The 20596-nt window shown below is 47.4% G+C and overlaps 1 pseudogene; it reads left to right on the top strand.

Annotated features, from left to right (window-relative positions):
- The first annotated feature begins 14274 nt into the window (after positions 1-14274).
- On the top strand, positions 14275-20127 carry LOC130296915 (dnaJ homolog subfamily C member 14-like; annotated as a pseudogene).
- The last annotated feature ends 469 nt before the right edge of the window (positions 20128-20596 follow it).

Here is a 20596-nt window from a genome sequence, read left to right as displayed (position 1 = left end):
AAGGCCTGGTTCACACCTAGCGACCTCAGTGCCATGAAGGAAAGAGCAAACGAGCTACTGAAGTGTGGACCTGAATACTGCCACACACTGTACCCCTGAATATAATACTGCCACACACTGTACCCCTGAATATAATACTGCCACACACTGTACCCCTGAATATAATACTTCCACACACTGTACTCTCTGAATATAATACTGCCACACACTTTACTCCTGAATATAATACTGCCGCACACTGTAGTCCTGAATATAATACTGCCACACACTGTACCCTCTGAATATAATACTGCCACACATTGAAGCCCTGAATATAATACTACCGCATACTGGGCCCCTGAATATAATACTGCCACACACTGTACACCTGAATTTAATACTGCCAGACACTGTACCCCTGAATATAATACTGCCACACACTGTAGCCCTGAATATAATACTGCCACACACTGTAGCCCTGAATATAATACTGCCACACACTGTAGCCCTGAATATAATACTGCCACACACTGTTGCCCTGAATATAATACTGCCACACACTGTAGCCCTGAATATAATACTGCCACAAACTGTACCCCTGAATATAATACTGCCGCACACTGTACCCCTGAAAATAATACTACCGCACACTGGGCCCCTGAATATAATACTGCCGCACACTGGGCCCCTGGTATATTACTGCCACACACTATTCCCCTGCAATATTACTGCCACACGCTATGCCCCCAAATACATTTTCAACAAACACTGTGCCCTGTACTGACTAATTGTACCTCTGTGCCCCAAAGAATTATTGATGCCACTGTGCCACAGGAATTAATGATGCCACTTTGCCCCCAGAATTAATGATGCCGCTGTGCCCCAAGAATTAATGATGCCTCTGTGCACCCATAATTAACCCCTTAAGGACCAAGGGCGTACAGGTACGCCTTTGCTCCCTGGTACTTAAGGACCAAGGGCGTACCTGTACGCCCGTGGGAATTTCGGTCCCCGCCGCGCGCCGGTGACTGCTGATATCTATCAGCAGGCACCCCGCACAAATTCCCAGGGGGGTCTAATGTCGGCGATCGTCGCCCCATGTCGGCGATCGTCGCAAATCGCAAGTGAATTCACACTTGCGATTTGCGCCGATTCTGGGTCTATGGTGACCCGGAATAGAAGGGGGTTCGCGGGTGTCCTAGACACCCACGATCCCCCTGTAGCGATAGGAGTGAGGTGGCAGGGTTTACTTTCGGTTTCCCCGTTCTGCCCACCCACAATAGGCGGGCAGGACGGGGAAACCGACAGGGACCGAAGATCCACTTACCCATCGGCGGCGGCAGCGGGCGACGATCGGCGTAAGAAGTGGACCGCGATGCAGCTCCCTGGATCCAATGGAAGCCGGTGAGTTACTTAGCAACATCTGAAGGGCTACAGTCTGAGACCACTATAGTGGTCTCTAAACTGTAACCCTCCAGATGTTGCAAAACTACAACTCCCAGCATGCCCAGAGAGCTGTTAAGGCTTGCTGGGAGTTGCAGTTTTACAACAGCTGGAGGTCTACAGTTTGAGACCACTGCAAAGTAATCTCTATACTGTGCACCTCCAGATCTTGCAAAACTACAACTCCCAGCATGCCCAGACAGCAGGCATGCTGGGAGTTGTAGTTTTGCAACATCTGGAGGTCCACAGTTTGGAGACCACTGTGCAGTGGTCTCTAAACTATAGCTCTCCAGATGTTGCAAAACTGCAACTCCCAGCATGCCTAAACAGCAAACAGCTGTCTCTGCATGCTGGGAGTTGTAGTTGCGATCCCTCCAGCTGTTGCATAACTACATCTCCCAGCATGCCTTTCGGCGATCAGTACATGCTGGGAGTTGAAGTTTTGCAACAGCTGAAGGCACACTGGTTGGAAAATACTGAGTTAGGTAACAGAACCTAACTGAAGGTTTTCCAACCAGTGTGCCTCCAGCTGTTGCAAAAGTACAACTCCCAGCATGCACGGTCTGGTCTGTCAGTATATGCTGGGAGTTGTAGTTTTGAAACAGCTGGAGGTTTGCCCCCCCATGTGAACGTACAGGGTACATTCACACTGGCGGGTTTACAGTAAGTTTTGTGCTTCAAGTATGAGCTGCAGAAAATTTTTCACCGCAGCGCAAACTCCTAGCGGTAAATTCGCTGTAAACACGCCAGTGTGAATGTCCCCTAAAAACACTACACTAACACATAATTAAGAGTAAAACACTACATATACACCCCCTTACACTGTCCCCCTAATAAAAATAAAAAACGGATTGTACGGCAGTGTTTCCAAAACAGAGCCTCCAGCTGTTGCAAAACAACAACTCACAGCATTTCCGGACAGCCACTAACTGTCCAGGCATGCTGGGAGTTTAGCAACAGCTGGAGGCACCCTGTTTGGGAATCACTGGCGTAGAATACTCCTATGTCCACCCCTGTGCAATCCCTAATTTAGTCCTCAAATGCGCATGGTGCTCTCTCACTTCAGAGCCCTGTCGTATTTCAAGGAAACAGTTTAGTGCCACATATGGGGTATCTCCGTAATCGGGAGAAATTGCACTACTAATTTTGGGGGATTTTTTTTCTTTTACCCCTTATGAAAAAGAAAAGTTGGGGTCTACACCAGCCTGTTAGTGTAAAAAAAAAAAAAAAAATTTTTTTACACTAACATGCTGGTGTTGTCCTTTACTTTTTATTTTCACGGGAGGTAAAAGGAAAAAAAGACCCCCAAAATTTGTAACGCAATTTCTCCTGAGTACGGACATACCCCATATGTGGGCGTAAAATGCTCTGCGGACGCACAACAAGGCTCAGGAGTGAGAGCACACCATGTACATTTGAGGCCTAAATTGGTGATTTGCACAGGGGTGGCTGATTTAACAGCGGTTCTGACATAAACCCCAAAAAATAAATACCCACATGTGACCCCATTTTGGAAACGACACCCCTCACGGAACGTAACAAGGGGTATAGTGAGCCTGAACACCCCACAGGTGTTTGACAAATTTTCATTAAAGTTGGATGGGAAAATGAAAAAAATATTTTTTTTCACTAAAATGCGGGTGTCACCCTAAATTTTTAATTTTCACAAGGGAAAATAAAAAAAAATCCCCCCAAAATTTGTAACCCAATTTCTTCTGAGTAAGAGCATACCCCATATGTGGATGTAAAGTGCTCTATGGGTGCACTACAATGCTCAGAAAAGAAGGAGCGCCATTGGGATTTTGAAGAGAAAATTTGTCCGGAATTGAAGGCCACTTGTGTTTACAAAGCCCCCATGGTACCAGAACAATGGACCCCCCCCATATGTGACCCCATTTTGGAAACTACACCCCTCATGTAATGTAATAAGGGGTACAGTGAGCATTTACACCCCACAGGTGTCTGACAGATTTTTGGAACAGTGATCCGTGAAAATGAAAAATTTAATTTTCCATTTGCACAGCCCACTGTTCCAAAGATCTGTCAGACGCCAGTGGGGTGTAAATGCTCACTGCACCACTTATTACATTCTGTGAGGGGTGTAGTTTCCAAAATAGGGTCACATGTGGGGGGCGGGGTCCACTGTTCTGGCACCATGGGGGCTTTGTAAATGCACATGGCCCCTGACTACCATTCCAAACTAATTCTCTTTCCAAAAGCTCAATGGTGCTCCTCCTCTTCTGAGCATTGTAGTTCGCCCATAGTACACTTCAGGTCCACTTATGGGGTACCTCCATACTCAGAAGAGATAAGGTTACAAATTTTGGGGGGTATTTTCTGCTATTAACCCTTGCAAAAATGTGAAATTTGGGGGGAACACACATTTTAGTGAAAATTTTTTTATTTTTTTTTTACATATACAAAAGTCGTGAAACCCGTGTGGGGTATTAAGGCTCACTTTATTCCTTGTTACGTTCCTCAAGGGGTCTAGTTTCCAAAATGGTATGCCATGTGTTTTTTTTTTTTTTGCTGTTCTGGCACCATAGGGGCTTCCTAAATGCGACATGCCCCCCGAGCAAAATTTGCTCTCAAAAAGTCAAATATCACTCCTTCTCTTCTGAGCATTGTAGTTTGCCCGTAATGCACTTCAGGCCAACTTATGGGGTGCTTCCATACTCAGAAGATATGGGGTTACAAATGTTGGGGGGTATTTTCTGCTATCAACCCTTGCAAAAATGTGAAATTTGGGGGGAAACACACATTTTAGTGAAAAATTTTTTTTTTTTACATATGCAAAAGTCTGAAACACCTGTGGGGTATTAAGGCTCACTTTATTACTTGTTACGTTCCCCAAGGGGTCTAGTTTCCAAAATGGTATGCCATGTGGGTTATTTTTGCTGTTCTGGCACCATAGGGGCTTCCTAAATGCAACATGCCCCCCAAAAACCATTTCTGAAAAATGTACTCTCCAAAATCCCCTTGTCGCTCCTTCCCTTCTGAGCCCTCTACTGCGCCCGCCGAACACTTTACATAGACATATGAGGTATGTGCTTACTCGAGAGAAATTGGGCTACAAATACAAGTATACATATTCTCCTTTTACCCCTTGTAAAAATTCAAAAATTGGGTTTACAAAAACATGCGAGTGTAAAAAATAAAGATTGTGAATTTTCTCCTTCACTTTGCTGCTATTCCTGTGAAACACCTAAAGGGTTAAAACACTTACTGATTGTAATTTTGAATACTTTGGGGGGTGTAGTTTTTATAATGGGGTCATTTGTGGGGTATTTCTAATGGGAAGACCCTTCAAATCCACTTCAAACCTGAACTGGTCTCTGAAAAAAAGCGAGGTTCAAAATTTTGTGAAAAATTGGAAAAGTGCTGCTGAACTTTGTAGCCCTCTGATCTCTTCCAAAAGTAAAAACACGTCAATTTTATGATGCAAACATAAAGTAGACATATTGGAAATGTGAATAAAAAAAAAATATTTTGAATATCCATTTTCCTTACAAGCAGAAAGCTTAAAAGTTAGAAAAATGCAAAATTTTCAAATTTTTCATAAAATTTTGGGATTTTTCACCAAGAAAGGATGCAAGTTACCACAAAATTTTACCACTATGTTAAAGTAGAATATGTCACGAAAAAAACAATCTCGGAATCAGATTGATAACTAAAAGCATTCCAGAGTTATTAACGTTTAAAGTGACAGTGGTCAGATGTGCAAAAAACGCTTTGGTCCTAAGGTGTAAAATGGCCTGGTGCACCCATAATTAATTATGCCGTTGTGCCCCAGAATTAATTATGCCACTGTGCCCCCAGAATTAACTATGCTGCTGTGCCCCCAGAATTAATAATGCCGCGGTGGCCTCAGAATTAATGATGCCACTGTGCCCCCAGAATTAATTATGCCGCTGTGGCCCCAGAATTAATGATGCCGCTGTGCCCCCAGAATTAATGATGCCGCTGTAAATCTAATATTTCCCCTTCAAAGACTTATTACTGATTGGTGCACTAAGTATTATCTACTACAACTGATAGTGAAGTTGTATCTATTGCAAACTCATTTTCGCATGCGTGAATATATTTTAACACTATAAAGAGATTGACCTAACATGCATGTGAAGTGTAATGAAATGCACTGGTGTAATGCGAAAATACTTTCACTGATGAGGATTATTTCCTCTTTCCTTGTAAAGTTGCTGCCAACCATGTTTGCAGTTGCTGGAAAGTTTGCAGTAAAGATCGCTGCCGAAGGTCACGCGATATTGCGCATGAGAATTTTATGGTGAATGCGCATGTTATGGCGTTTAGAAAATAAGGCCACGAATATTGCGAATCTATGACGAATATACGTCCATATATTCACGAAATATCACAAATTCGAATATGGCCTATGCCGCTCATCACTACAGACCATATTGCTGCCATCACTGAAGCTGTAATGTAAGGCATTAGGCTTTCCTCACCACGTCCCATAGGAGCAGAGGGCACGGAAGTTCCTACGGGGCCGCTTCCGGACACCGAGCTCAAAACTCCTGGAACAGATAACAAAAAAGAACATTAGCAACCACATTATCCACTCCAGGAACATGTCGGGATCGAAACCAGATGTTACATCCGAGGCTCCGCAACACAAAATGGCGCAACTGAGCTAAACGGAAAGGGAAAAAGAAGTCAGACAGTTAATGCAATGAACAACAATAACATTGTGAAAAAACCAACCTGCTTGTCACAAAAAAGAGGACCCCATAATTCAACCACCACAACTATGGGAAAAAACTCAAGCAGGTTTGGTGTCCGGCAATGGCCAAAATCACGCCAGTCCTGCAGCCATGCCTCTGCACACCACTCACCCTGGAAAAAAACTCCAAAACTACAAGATCCCGCTGTGTCTGTAAACAAAGAAAATTCGCTGTTGTCAACCTCAGGAATTAAGAGAGTGATCCCCGGGGAGCTCCCCAACCCAGCCAGAAGCTGGAACAGGAAACTTTCATCAGCGAGGACCTGCTCCTGGATGGCTGCAATCAGCACCTTGTCGGCCATGCTGCTGGGCCACTTCCAACTGTGCTCGTGAGTTAGTTGCGACGAGTAGAAAACACGGGTGTGTGTTAAATGTCCCAGGGCCATCCCAAGCAGAGTCAAGTTCTGGCGTAGATCACGATAGTCCTGCAGCCATACCTCTGCACACCACTCGCCTCCCTAAGGCATAGATCCCACCACGTCCCATAGGTACAGTGGACAGAAGTCTTTCTGGGGCTTCCTCCAGACACCGAGCTCGAAACTCCTGAAAACAAAAAACAAGAAAGTGCGTAAGCAACCACATTATCCACTTCATCCACAACATAACAGCTAAAACGTGAAGGAAAGAAGTGAAATGGAAAATCCAATAAACAACACTAACATTCTCTGTGAAAATACAAACCCACTTGTCACGACTGCCACTACTATGGGTCGGACACAGAGCTCGAAACTCCTGAAAACAAAATGAGAAAGAACATCAGCAACCACATTAACCCCTCCAGGAGCATGGTGGGATCGAAACCAGAAGTTATATTCAATGCACCGCAACACAAAATTGTGCAAAAGGCCAAAATGGGAAGGGAAAAAAAAAAAAGCAAGACTATTAATGCAATGAACAACACCCACATTGTCTATGAAAATACAAACTTGTTTGTTACAAAAGCGAGAACCCCATAATTCCACCATCACTACTATTGGAAAAAAACTCAAGAAGGTTTACGGTGCGACAATGGTCCAGATCACGCCAGTCCTGCAGCCATGCCTCTGCATACCACTTGCCCTGGAAAATGCTTAAAAACTGAAAGATCCTGTGGCATCTGTAAACAAAGAAAGTTCGCTGTAAACAAAGTGCATCAATGCTGCAGTCCCACCCACAGAAGAAGGGGCTTAAGCTCTTAGGGGGACCTGTCCTCTGTGCTGCGCACCAACATCAAGAGAGCTCCCCACCAGCAGCGGCCCCGGAGATATCCCCACCCCAGCCAGAAGCCAGGACAGGAAACTCTTGTCAGCCAGGACTCGCTCCTGATTGGCTGCAATCAGCACCCTGTGGGCAGTGCTGCTGCATCACTTCCAACTGTGCCGGTGAGGCTCTGACGAGAAGGGAGCCCAGGGGGGTGGAGGGAATTGGATGGGTTAAATGACCCATGGGAGTACCTAAGCCATAGGTAATCTACCCCCCCCCCTGCGAACAACTACACCCATCAGACCTCTAACCAACATAAACCGTAAGGGTGGCTGGGGGGGTTGGGTAGTCTGCATAACCATACTTAAACCATAAAAAACAACCTGTACCTGCAGTCAGGGATGCCTATACGGCAGGGTAACCTACAGCAATAGTAGTAGGAAGAGGGCCAAGAATGTGCCATAAGGAAAAAAGGAAAACAGAGAGGGACAGAACCTAGAGGGGGAAAAAGAGAGGGGGAGAAAAAGTAGAAAAAAAATAACACTGCATGGAGGAGACAAGGAAGGGAAAGGTCCTTGCTGCAGGGACAACATATAAGACATCCACTATTCCCATCAAACCCGCATGAGGGCCTTATATTCAGAAGATTCCTGGAAGACCATCCATTGACCATCCTAGTAAACCGGTCACAGAAGAAAGCCTCCTTAAGGGCGGGTACCAGCTCATTCTGACACACCCCAGAACCCTAAGCCCCAGCAAAATGAAACCCACCCATCAGAGTAGAAACCGCAAAAAAGTTGCATGGAACTTCAGGTGCTGCCTCACGAACCGTGCAAGGACGACTTCCTCCACGAAACTCTAGGTTGACACAGAAGGCTCCCGCCTCTTCTCTCTGCTTTTCAGAAGTAGGGGAGCTTGAGGAGCTACCACCTGATGTCAACATTGGCGCCTGAGGGACCAGACAGTCCTGTGAGCAGAAGCCTGAGAGGAGGACCTGTATGGTGATCTACGACCCCGTCTGGACGGCCTCCTGGAATCATGGGCTGCAAGATCTTGGCTGGGCTGGTGGGACCTTAAAGGAAACACATAAATGCTTAGGGGCATAAAAAATTAGGGGTTTCGGACCCAAGCCCCCAGAGTGGGTTTTGGGCAAGGGGCTACAGGCTCCAGCACAAAGACAGTGGCATTTGGGCAACTAAGGCTGACATTCCCTTGTGGGACAACAAATGCAATGCTGTGGCTTTCAGCAAGAGACCATAGTGAGAGGCAACGTCACAGTCCTCAAATGCGGACAACCACTCTTTCCACGCCTTACCGTGTCCAGACCATATTGCTGCCATCACTGAAGCTGTAATGTAAGGCAATAGCCGTTCCTCACCACGTACCATAGGAGCAGAGGGCACGGAAGTCCCTACGGGGCTGCCTCCGGACACCAAGCTCAAAACTCCTGAAACAGAAAACAAGAAAGAACATTAGCAACAACATTATCCACTCCAGGAACATGTCGGGATCGAAACCAGATGTTACATTCGAGGCTCCGCAACACAAAATGGTGCAACTGAGCTAAAACGGAAAGGGAAAAAGAAGTGAGACAGTTAATGCAATGAACAGCAATAACATTGTCTGTGAAAAAAACAACCTGCTTATGACAAAAAAGAGGACCCCATAATTCGACCGCCACTACTATGGGAAAAAACTCAAGCAGGTTTAGTGTCTGGCAATGGCCAAGATCATGCCAGTCCTGCAGCCATGCCTTTGCACACCACTAACCCTGGAAAAAAACTCCAAAATTACAAGATCCCGCTGTGTCTGTAAACAAAGAAAATTCGCTGTTGTCAACCTTAGTGTCACGATTCGGCTTACGGGTTGTGGATCCGCTGTGTCAGCGAGGGATTGGCGTGGACCGTGCTAGTGGACCGGTTCTAAGAGGCTACTGGTTTTCACCAGAGCCCGCCGCAAAGCGGGATGGTCTTGCTGCGGCAGTAGCAACCAGGTCGTATCCACTAGCAACGGCTCAACCTCACTGACTGCTGAGAAGGCGTGGGACAGAAGGACTAGGCAGAGGCAAGGTCAGACGTAGCAGAAGGTCGGGGGCAGGCGGCATGGTTCGTAGTCAGGATGGATAGCAGAAGTTCAGGTACACAGGCTTTGGACACACTAAACGCTTTCACTGGCACAAGGCAACAAGATCCGGCAAGGGAGTGCATGGGAGGAGATCAGATATAGTCTGGGAGCAGGTGGAAGCCAATTAAGCTAATTGGGCCAGGCACCAATCATTGGTGCACTGGCCCTTTAAGTCTCAGAGAGCTGGCGCGCGCGCGCCCTAGAGAGCGGAGCCGCGCGCGCCAGCACATGACAGCAGGGGACCGGGACGGGTAAGTGACCTGGGATGCGATTCGCGAGCGGGCGCGTCCCGCTGTGCGAATCGCATCCCCAACGGCCATGACAGTGCAGCGCTCCCGGTCAGCGGGACTGACCGGGGCGCTGCAGGGAGAAAGACGCCGTGAGCGCTCCGGGGAGGAGCGGGGACCCGGAGCGCTAGGCGTAACACTTAGGAATCGAGAGAGTGAGCACTGGAGAGCTCCCCAACCCAGCCAGAAGCTGGAACAAGAAAATTTCATCAGCGAGGACCTGCTCCTGGATGGCTGCAATCAGCACCTTGTCGGCCATGCTGCTGGGCCACTTCCAACTGTGCCGGTAAGTTAGTAGAAAGCACAGGTATGTGTTAAATGTCCCAGGGCCATCCCTAAGCCATTGGTAAACGGTTAATGTGGTGGACTGCAGGCCCACTTGTGCCCAGAACCTCCTGACCTAAGCTTAATCCCAACCTAGGAAAAGAGAGGGGAAGAGAAAGTAAAAACTACACCCAGCAGGCCCCAAACCAACATCAACAGGAAGGGGGCTGCATAACCCTTCTTAAAACCCCCAAAACCTCTCTCTCCCTGCAGGCAGGTTTTCCTATACCTATATAGCAATAGTAAGAACTAAGAATGAAAAGTATGTGCAATGAGCAAATCAGAGAGAGAGACATAAAGTAGAAGGGGAGGAAGACAGGCAGAGAAGAAGTGGAAAAAAAAACACTAAACAGAGGAAACAAGGTTGGGGAGGCTCCACTATACCCATCAAATTATCCATTGAAACCATGTCCAAGGGGGGAGACAACCTGCCTTACTGGAGCGGGGGGGGGGGGGGGGGGGGGATGTGCTCCTCAAAATAAGCCAGCAACACCTTAAGGGCAGGTACCAGCTCATTGTCACCCACCCCAGAACCCCAACAAAAACAACTCACCTATTGTAGAAGGAACCGCAGAAGAGTTGCATGGAACTTCAGGTGCTGCCTCAGGAACTGCGTGAGAACAACTACGCCCAGCAGACCCCTAACCAACCTAAATAGGAGGTGGGCATCAGGAGAGCTCCCCACCAGCAGCGACCCCGGAGATCTTCCCACCCCAGCCAGGACAGGAGACTCTTGTCAGCAAGGACCCGCTCCTGGATGGCTGCAATCAGCACACTGTGCCGGTGAGGCTCTGACAAGAAGGGGACTGGGACTTAATCACTGAGGAAGACTTATCCTCCATGCTGTGCGTTGGCGTCCGCATGCACGAGTGCGCCGGCATCAGAAGAGTGAGTCGTCAGCAGCTCCAAAGAGCCCAGCAGACCCCTATCCAACCTAAATAGGAGGGGGGGGGATGCATAACCCTACTTAAATCCCCAAAAAACAGTCCCTACAGTCAAGGTTACCCATACCTATATGGTAGGGTAACTTACAACAACATAAAAAACTAAGAGGGACAAGTATATAAGGAAAACCAAGAGAGACAAAGTAGAGGGGGAGGAGAGAGGCAGAGAAGTAGCCGGCTATATGTCAAGGAAGAATTAAAGGTGCAATTTAAAGAGGAAGGGCCTGGACTACTTAGGTTTAAGGAGCCCCCTCCCCCTGTACTCACCGCACTTTTGACACCCTAGTTATGGGGAATAATGCAGCTCTTGCTTCCAGCTCTTCAGCTGCAGAGGATTTTTGCTCTGGGCTGCTGCTTCACCTGCTCCCATAGAGTTGGTTCTGCCGCCTCCACCCCCCAGGTCCCCTATGGGTGAGGAGGATTCAGGTGCTGGATTTTATGATGCACATGATGTCCTAGTTTCTCTTCCGCTGCCACTTATGTCTGGCCAGCAGAGATCTTGTTCCTGCCAAATGGAGCGCCTGCATGTCACGGTCAGTGGTGATCTGGAGCATATTGGATCTTTAATGAAGGCCATTGCAAATTTTTTGGGTTGTGTAAATTTAGGCATGAATGTTCCACCTGTGGGGGGCGCTCATGCAGCAGTCCGGTGTTCTAGACCTACAAGGTGATTCAGGAGAAAATTGATACAGAGGTTATTCTGGGACTTATAGAGGGCCTATACCCTTCCCCCCTCTAATCTAGATAGGGGGCCCCGATGGTGGCGCAATCCGATATAGAGTCTGTCTTTAGGCTCCTTCCGGTTTATCCAGAATGTTACCATCTCTTGGCTTGAGAGTTGGATGGTTGTTTTATTACAACATGTGTCTGCCTATGGGCCCTGTCCTGACCCTGTCTTTTTGGGAATAGAGATTATCAGGCTGAAAACCACAGCAATTGAGTCAAATTGTCGAAATTGCAGTAGCTGATTGAGGCTTTTGTAGGGTATCTAAGGTCTCGTTGAAGCAGCTTTAATCTCCGCTAGGCTTGTTGATTTTTGTATACAGGATCATCTCCATCACCCGTTTTTTTTTTCCCAGTGACTCTCCCTGGCTACTAGGGGCGACAAGCTGAAGAAAATAACTAAGGAAGTCCGGCATACGGAAAGTTTATCTTAATTGCAATAAAGCTGAACTTTCCGTATGCTGGACTTTCTACGTTTTTTCTTCAGTTCGTCCACGCACTTGGTCAGTGTGAGTCCAAGCACAGGAACGCAGATTAAGTGGAGCTGGCTCCCTTGCTTACATATAGGGGCGTCAAGCAACCTGAACATCAGATTAATCTGATGTACGCCCAGAAGGCAGACCTATTGCTGTGGGGTGAATTTTTGCACCACTACAATGGCCATACCTGTTTACAGGCACAAGAAGTCAGTAAAGCGGAATTGGCACTTTTCACTGATGTGCCTCCGTCAATGAGCTATGGCACTCGTCTAGGAACAGAATGGAGTGCAGAAGCTTGGCCTTGGCTGTGGCGAGAGGAGGGGCTCTGTCATAACCTTATGCTCCTTGAGCTTTTCCTCATCGTGGTGGCAGTGGAGCCTGGGTCCCAGGCTCAGAAATCAGATTTGTTTTTGACAATTTTTGTGTGGTTCACTGTATCAATGGGCTGTCCTCCCCCTCTCTGCTGGTTCTGGCTTTGCATTGTCATTTGGTCCTTCACTGCATAGAATATAACATCTGGTTTCGGTCCCACCATGTGTCTGGGGTGGAGAATGTCTTGGCTGTCTCTTGGTCTTGCTTTCGTGACTTTAGAGTGCTGTGCCCAGGGGCTGCCCAGGAGGGTCTGCCTTGCCCACGGTAATCTGGGACCTGGTGACACAAGACTGTTGCCATTGATTTCATCCCCAGTAGCGCCTTAGTCACTGAGTTTTTACTGTTTCGGAAATTTTCAGTCCATGCCCCTGGTGCACCGCTCACGTGGTTTCAATTTAGCACCATCTTCAAAGAGTGTTTGGTTGCGGTAGGGGCTCCATTCTTTTAGGATTGGGGCTGCCACAAAGGCCTCAAGGGCAGGTTTCAAAGCAGTAGATATCCAGAGGATAGGTAAATAGAAGTTGGGATGCTATGCGGGATATGTGGGCCCCGAGCTTCTCCTTTAATGTGTTTTTTGCAGGTGCTCGCCCTCCAGTGGTCCATATTCTTGGCAAGTGTTTTAGGAATGCTCATAAATAGGATAAATACAATCTGCAGATCTTGCAGGACCTCTCTTTACTTCAGATCCAAGAGAGGGACATGAAGGGTTACCAGGAAACAAGATACCAGTTGCTGCAGCAGAGTGCAGAGAGCTTCCTGGATTGGATATGTTATTGTGTACCATTTATATGAAGATTATGAGATGGCAGCGATTATGAGATGGCAGCGATTATGAGATGGTAGCGAAGATAAACTCAGCAGACGCCTCCAGACAAAGTTGACTATGAGAATGACCATGAGCAGTTTCCGCTACCGGGAGACCGATGGGCAAAGTACCTCACCCCTGGTCTCTGAGGTCCTGCGATGGAAGCATTTTCAATCAGCAGAATCCGAGAAGGACTATGATACAATTGAAGCTGCCCTGCAGAAACGGTACAACCTTACTCCTGAGGTGTACCGAAAGAAATTCGGGACTTTGCAGAAGCATTCCACAGAAAATTACATTGCCATTGTTGGACACCTGACCACTACGTACAGACAGTGTACCAGAGGGCTGGAGATTAAAACCTTTGATAACCTGGAGAATCTGATCATCAAGGAGCAGTTTTTACAGCTGCATCCAGCCGACGTATAGAAATGTCTGCCAGACTGGGAACCCAAAACAGCACTGGATGCTGGGGAGCTGCAGATTTCCACACATCCAACTGGCTTCTGCGGACTGAAGCAGAGGATTCACCAAGGAATGGAGGACCCCTGCACCACAACTTCCCATCACCCAGCCTACTGTGCCATTTCTGGCACCAGCTTCTACCTTAAGGAGAGTGGAAGCCGGCACCACTGCTATACATGGAGATAGCCACAGACGTTATATTTTCAATAACGTGAGGCAGAGTTTGTCTGCCCGTAGCAGTGACTCACAGCGACCCGTGGCAGAGGTGCCAGCTGTAACCGGTGATCGGAGTGCAGCCAGCAAGGGAGCTGCCCTAACCCCCGGAGCAGGCCAGTTAGGATAAAGTGGAACAATAAATGCAGTGACCTAGAATCTATTGTTTCCTCTTAGAGGGACTTAAACTGGTGCAAACCTTCCCAGACTAGGAAACAACTATGACATTTCTGCTTGTGGAAATTTAAGACATGCAACTGAACACAATGGTGACGGAACACCAGACACAGTATCAGGGGTGTTCAGAAACAATCAGTTTCTTGTGACTAAGCACAGTTGTTTCCAGGATTTTGACCGAGATCCACAACATTGGGAAGTGGCTGGAGAGGTGTGGACTAAAAAATTTCTCTCAGTATTATAATGGAAGAATCTAAACCAGAGAAAGAATCTTCAGCTTATGAAGGTCAAGCATCACCATTACCTGTTACCTCTAGTTGTGGGTGTATAAGTGCGAGTACCGGTTCGGTTGGTGGTACATACTCTGATATTGGTCATCCTAACTCCAGCCAGGACTGCCAGCATTTTTTTTGCCATGATCGGCAGTCATTGGACGAGGTAGAATCTGAAGATGAAGTTTCCTTGAGACTAGCAGAAGATGATCCTTGCATAGGATTAGGTGGGAAAACAGATCATAAAGGTAAAACCCGGATAAATTCAAGAGACTGGTCTTAAAAGGATGGTGTCAAGCTCCATCTAGCGGCAAGCACAAAATAGGTCCCAAGTAAAAAGTCATAGAGATGAGAGACACCAACTGAGAGACACCAACCAACTTAGGTCCCTTGTTCCTAAGTTTTTACATTACTGTATTCAGGTTCTTATGGATCTGGAGCTGTTGATAGGGACTGTGTGGAGTCACTCGGCATGTTGTTGTATTGTCAGGGTCCGGCGATGGCTGGCACCCAAGACCCTCTGACTGCACAGTAAATTCAGGGTCCCGGGATCCCCTCCCTCTACATTATATCAGGCTACGGAGGATTTTGCCACTATTATCAACCCCACACAGGATCCCCGGAGGTTGTCCTGAGCTTCCGTCAGGTGGGTGCTATGGATTTGGCTGCTATTCTGTGCGATCATGTGCGCAATCGTGTGCTGGCTTGCTGATCTCATTGCTGAGATCAGCTCTCCTCCATCTGCTGCCTTGATTCTGCCACCCGCGGCTGGCGGCCTGCACGTACCTCTCGACCTCCTGACAGGCTTAGCACTTGCTCGGGGCCTGTTCGGACCGCCGAGGGGCAGGGGGCGGAGGGAGCATGTAAACAGTGGCGTTGCGACTGGGATGCGGCCCGCACCGGGTGACACCAACCTGATGGGGTGACACCAGGTACGCCCCCGGTCCTCACTTGCGCTGTCTCTGTACTAGCAGCCCCCCCCCCCCCGTCATCACTTGCGCTGTCTCTGTACTAGCAGCCCCCTCTCACTTGCGCTGTCTCCGTACTAGTAGCAACTTCCCCCCCCCCCCGTCACCTGCACAGTGAACCGGCCTGCGCCCCCACGTCTTCTGTTGCGTCGGCCCGACGTCCCTCGGCAGGGCCGCACAGGAGGATGTGACGTCACTCGCAGAGCGCCCGGAGAGAAGGAGCGCTGGATGGGTGAGTGTGTGTCTGTCTCACTCTCTCTGTTTGTGTGTCTGTGTGTGTGACTGTGTGTGACTCTCTGTGTGTGTGTGACTTTGTGTGACTATTTGTGTGTGTGTGACTCTGTGTGTGTGTGACTGTGTGTGTGACTCTGCGTGTGTGTGACTGTGTTTGTGTGACTCTGTGTGTGTGTGACTCTGTGTGTGTGTGTGTGTGACTCTGTGTGTGTGTCTGTGTGTGTGACTCTCTGTGTGTGTGTGACTGTGTGTCTCTGTGTGTGTGACTGTGTGTGACTCTCTGTCTGTGTGTTTCTCTGTGTGTGTGTGTCTGTCTGTCGCTATCTCTGTCTGTGTGTGGTTCTGTCTGTGTGTGACTCTGTCTGTGTGTGACTCTGTGTGTGTGACTGCGTGTGACTGTGTGTGTGCCACTGTGAATGGCTCGTGTCTGTGTGTGTCTCTGTCTGTGTGTCTCTCTGTTTTTTTTTGTGTGGGGGGAGGGGGGGGTTTGTTTGGACCAGCAATCTAATGTGGGGAGACTTTGCCCTATTGTGGGGAACATGCAAGGGAACCTGTGGCCTAATGGGGGGAAACTACTACCAAATGTGGGGAATCTATGCTACCTAATGTGGGGAAACTGCTACCTAATGTTGGAAAACTGCTTCCTAATACATAATGTGGGAAAACTGCTACCTAATGTGGGGAATCTGTGCTACCTAATGTGGGGAAACTGCTACCTAATGTGTGGAATCTGTGCTACCTAATGTGTGGAATCTGTGCTACCTAATGTGGGGAATCTGTGCTACCTAATGTGGGGAAATTACTACCTAATGTGGGGTAACTGCTACCTACCTAATGTGGGGTAACTGCTACCTACCTTAAGTGCTGCCTTCCTAATGCTCCCCCCCCCTGGCAGTAGCACCCTTATCATCCACCAGCAACCCCCCACAGCAGCAGCACCTCCATCAGCAGATCCTGATGGTGGATGATGGGGGTGCTCCTGCCAGGAGGATGATCCTGCCGATGGATGATGGGGGTGATACTGCCAGGGGGGATGGCCAGAAGCACCCTCATCATCCTCCAGCAACACTCCCCCCCCCAGTACTAGCACCCCCATCATACACTAGCAACACCACCAGATTTATATTCAGAGGGTACAGTATGTGGCAGATTTATATTCAGAGTGTACAGTATGTGTTGGTATTATATTCAGAATGTACAGTGTGTAGTAGTATATTCAGTGGGTACGGTGTATGGAAGGTTTATAATCAAAGAGTATAGTGTATAGTAGTATTATATTTAGCTATATTTAGCACTTGGGGAGACGGCAGCCATGGGGATCCGTCAGAGCTGCCCTTCATCTGGTGGAGTCTGTGAATATCCCCTCTCACCAGCCTACCCCTGCTCCTCCAGCTCCCCCTGCAGTGATTGCTGCTTCCCCTCTCCTCTTCACTGACTCTCCTGTAGCTCAGGGGTCATGGAGCTGCCTGTGTCCCTTCCTCCTGCTCCAGCTGGTTCCATGCAATTGCTTTCTCCTGTTGCACCCCTTCCTCCGTTACTCGGCGGGCAGCATAGGCGGTCCTCTGGGTTACACGGTTCCTCCCGCCGGAGCAGATGGTCCAGGTCTTCCCGCTGGCAGTCTCCATCCTCATCCTCGGGGTCATCCAGTGCTTCCAAGTCCTTGGGCAGGCGCTCAATCCGTCAGAGTCGGCCTCATCTTCATTGCGGATCCGGCCGTGCTGCTAGCCCTCCGGTCCCCCACGCCCCGAAATTGTAGATGCGACAGCGGCCCCAGACCGAAAGGGCGACGGCCTCTGCGATAGCATCAACCGAAGCCAAATGTCCGTCACCTTAACCCCTGACCCCATTTCCGGATGGAGAGCCAAGCATCCCTGGGTCAGGGGATTGTTACTCAGGTTACCATAGTCTGGGCAGTAATCTGGGTCTGGCTTCCTGTTCACGACTAAGGCAGTGTAGAAAGTCAATTATTGGCCTCTGGAATATGGGTAAAACTCTGTGGTGATGGGTTTCACATGTTCTTGAGATGTTGTGTGCTCTGCTCTTCCTATTCCTTATGTTCTCAGTGCGCTGTGCTCCACTTTGTTGGCAGGATATTAGGAAAACAGTGGACAAATCCGGAGAGGATAGCAACTGGAGATCCCATATTTCTGCTAGGTTATGTACGATCTAGGCCAGAAGATGGACAATGAAATTATGGCTTTTCAAGGTAACTACACAAAAAGAAATCTACATGGGCCCCAGGAGGATAACCTAGTACAGGAGGCCGCTCCCTGCTCAGACAGTAAGTAGAACATTTGTTTTCTATGGCTGATATTCCAGAAGAGAACCTAAATCCATTTCAAGTGTAGACAGTAGAGATGGACTCTGGTGATCAAGAGCTTAAAAAAGCTTACTGGCAGCAGGCCATATTGGTTCATCCAGACAAGAACAATCACCCTTGTGCAGAAGAAGGTTTTATGCGCTGCCTGGGATATCGTCAGTAACCCGGACAAGAGAAAAGAGGATGAAATAAAGAGAATGTCTGAAACTGAGCCGGCCAAGTCCATGAATTAATTTCTCACGAAGCCTCAAGATGATCTAAAAGAGGCAATAACCAGCATAATGTGCAGAAAGTGTGAGAGACACCCCAGACCCAAGATCCAATATTTATACAGAGAGAGAGTAAGATGGGGGGCCAGAATGTCGCCATGGTCACCCATCCCAAATCATCCAGTAAGGATGTCTACAGAGGAGTCTCAGTCCTGTCCCCTTTCCCATAATATCTCAGAAGCTAGACTGTGAACCAGAGCCCAGAAATGACTCTGCGGTACAGCAGTCAGATCCCACAGTCCTTGATAAGGAGTGCGTATACTGGGACAAAGGGGAAAGATACAGCCAAGTGGAAGTAGATCATGCACCGTCTCTTATCAGGACTGACAAAGGTACCGATGCTTAGTTGAGCATTTCCTCATTTGTGGGGTTTCCCAAAGAGATGCTGAATGACCAGGGGCACCAACCAAATTTTTTTCCCTTTTATTATTACATAGATTCCACAATAGAAAAGAAAAATTCATTTGCTTCACATACACCCCAGAGAGAGAGAATAAATTAATAAAAAAACAACCTGTACTATCAAACCAAACTGGTCCAAATTTACCTCCACTTGTTGAAGGAATACCCAGCTCTATATAATATCTTCTCACATCTTCTTACTTTACCTACTTCCTTTTCCCATAATTCTAATGATAATGGTTCTGCAATAATCAAATTCTCATTTTAGTAATCTACCCAAAACTTCTTCTTATTGCTCCCCATCTAGGATACACCCCCTAAATTGTAGTAAAATTGAACTTCAGCGACACTCTTGCCTTTGTTGTAACCTGGACATAGATTTTACCCCAGTAGAAATTAATTTCTCTATATTCCCAAAACATATGTAACCAACTTGCACATGATTCATGACATTTAGGGCAATCTGTCAATGTTATGCAAATTTGTCCGTATCCTTAGGTATATAATCCAATCGATGTATAGTTCTGAATTGTGTCAACCTGTGATTATCATTCAATGACGCTTCTTATGGCCTTTTAAGACTGTCTCCCATTTCTCGTCCATCACAGTATACCCCTATATCCCGAACCCATTTTTCTTAATCTTGAAATTAACTATTTGCGCTAGTTCCTTCATTAAATTCTTATAAAAAGAGAGACCTTTACTCTTCTGTACTGTCAATAACTTAATAAAATTTAATGTTTTATTTGCATATACCTAAATATTTATAAAGCATTAACACTATAACATTGCTGTAATACCCCATAACTAATCATATTTTCTTGTACAAATATTTGATTTACATATACTATTCCTTGTTTCTCCCAAAACAAATAATCCATTATTTTATAGAATTCCTCTAAATTCCCATTACCCCACAGTAAGGTAAAGTCAGTGCTGCCGATTTCCAGATTAAGTTTTAAGCCCATAGGGTTGTATTTGTGGGTTGGGAGGCCTGGGCCTTCATAACACCACCAGCAACTCACCTCTGGGGCATATGTTGTGTTTGCATTCGTTGTCGGGAATTTTAACATTTGCAATGTGCATTATGCCACAATTCATTTCCAGGTTTCTTGAGCTGTACGCTTCAGCCTCTATTCAGACTGTTGAGACGCCAGGAGCTACTGCCCAACATAACCCTCCTCCAGGGAAATAAAGGGGCAGGACAACACTTTAGCTTTTAAGTGTGTTAGGGTCAGCCACGGGTTTAATCTTTATAACATTTTAAAACTTAAATTAAGGCACATTGTTTAACTTCTAGTTGAAGTCCGTGCTGTGTTGCCACATCGACTCTGCTGTGCAAGTGAGCCGATGGATGCCCCGTCTGTCACTTCTCTCTTAACCACCACGGAGGAGACCATTTAGACCTACACTGGGCTCAGACCCCCACCCAAGAGATAAAGCCTCTGCTTGACACCATCTTTCAGGCCAGACAGTAATATATCAAGGCCAATGTCGGGGAGGTGAACCCCATCCGGGCCCATCAGGGCACTGTTGTCCCCTTCTAGTTGCCTATGTCGAGCGAAGCTGAACAAAGTGCGATATCTGGGTATTAACAGTCCGGTGTGCCCTTTTAACAGTACCTAAATCCTGAACCCCCTGAGACACCTCCTTGGGGATAATCTCAGACCACCCGATCAGCAACTCTTGAAAGAACCGACAGCATGTCCAAATCCGACCCCATCATGGTCAGTAGATCTGCTAGTGCCCAAGTAACCACACCACCGCTCTGGCATGAACTAAAAAGAGAAGAAACTTTATCATCCAGCAAGAGCTCATCTAATATAGCAAACGAAGCATGCCGATTGCCAGCACCTAATCCTCTGAACCTCTA

The sequence above is a fragment of the Hyla sarda genome, chromosome 12 (genome assembly GCF_029499605.1).
Source record: "Hyla sarda isolate aHylSar1 chromosome 12, aHylSar1.hap1, whole genome shotgun sequence".
Lineage (NCBI taxonomy): Eukaryota > Metazoa > Chordata > Amphibia > Anura > Hylidae > Hyla > Hyla sarda.
This window is presented reverse-complemented; position numbering and strand designations above follow the sequence as displayed.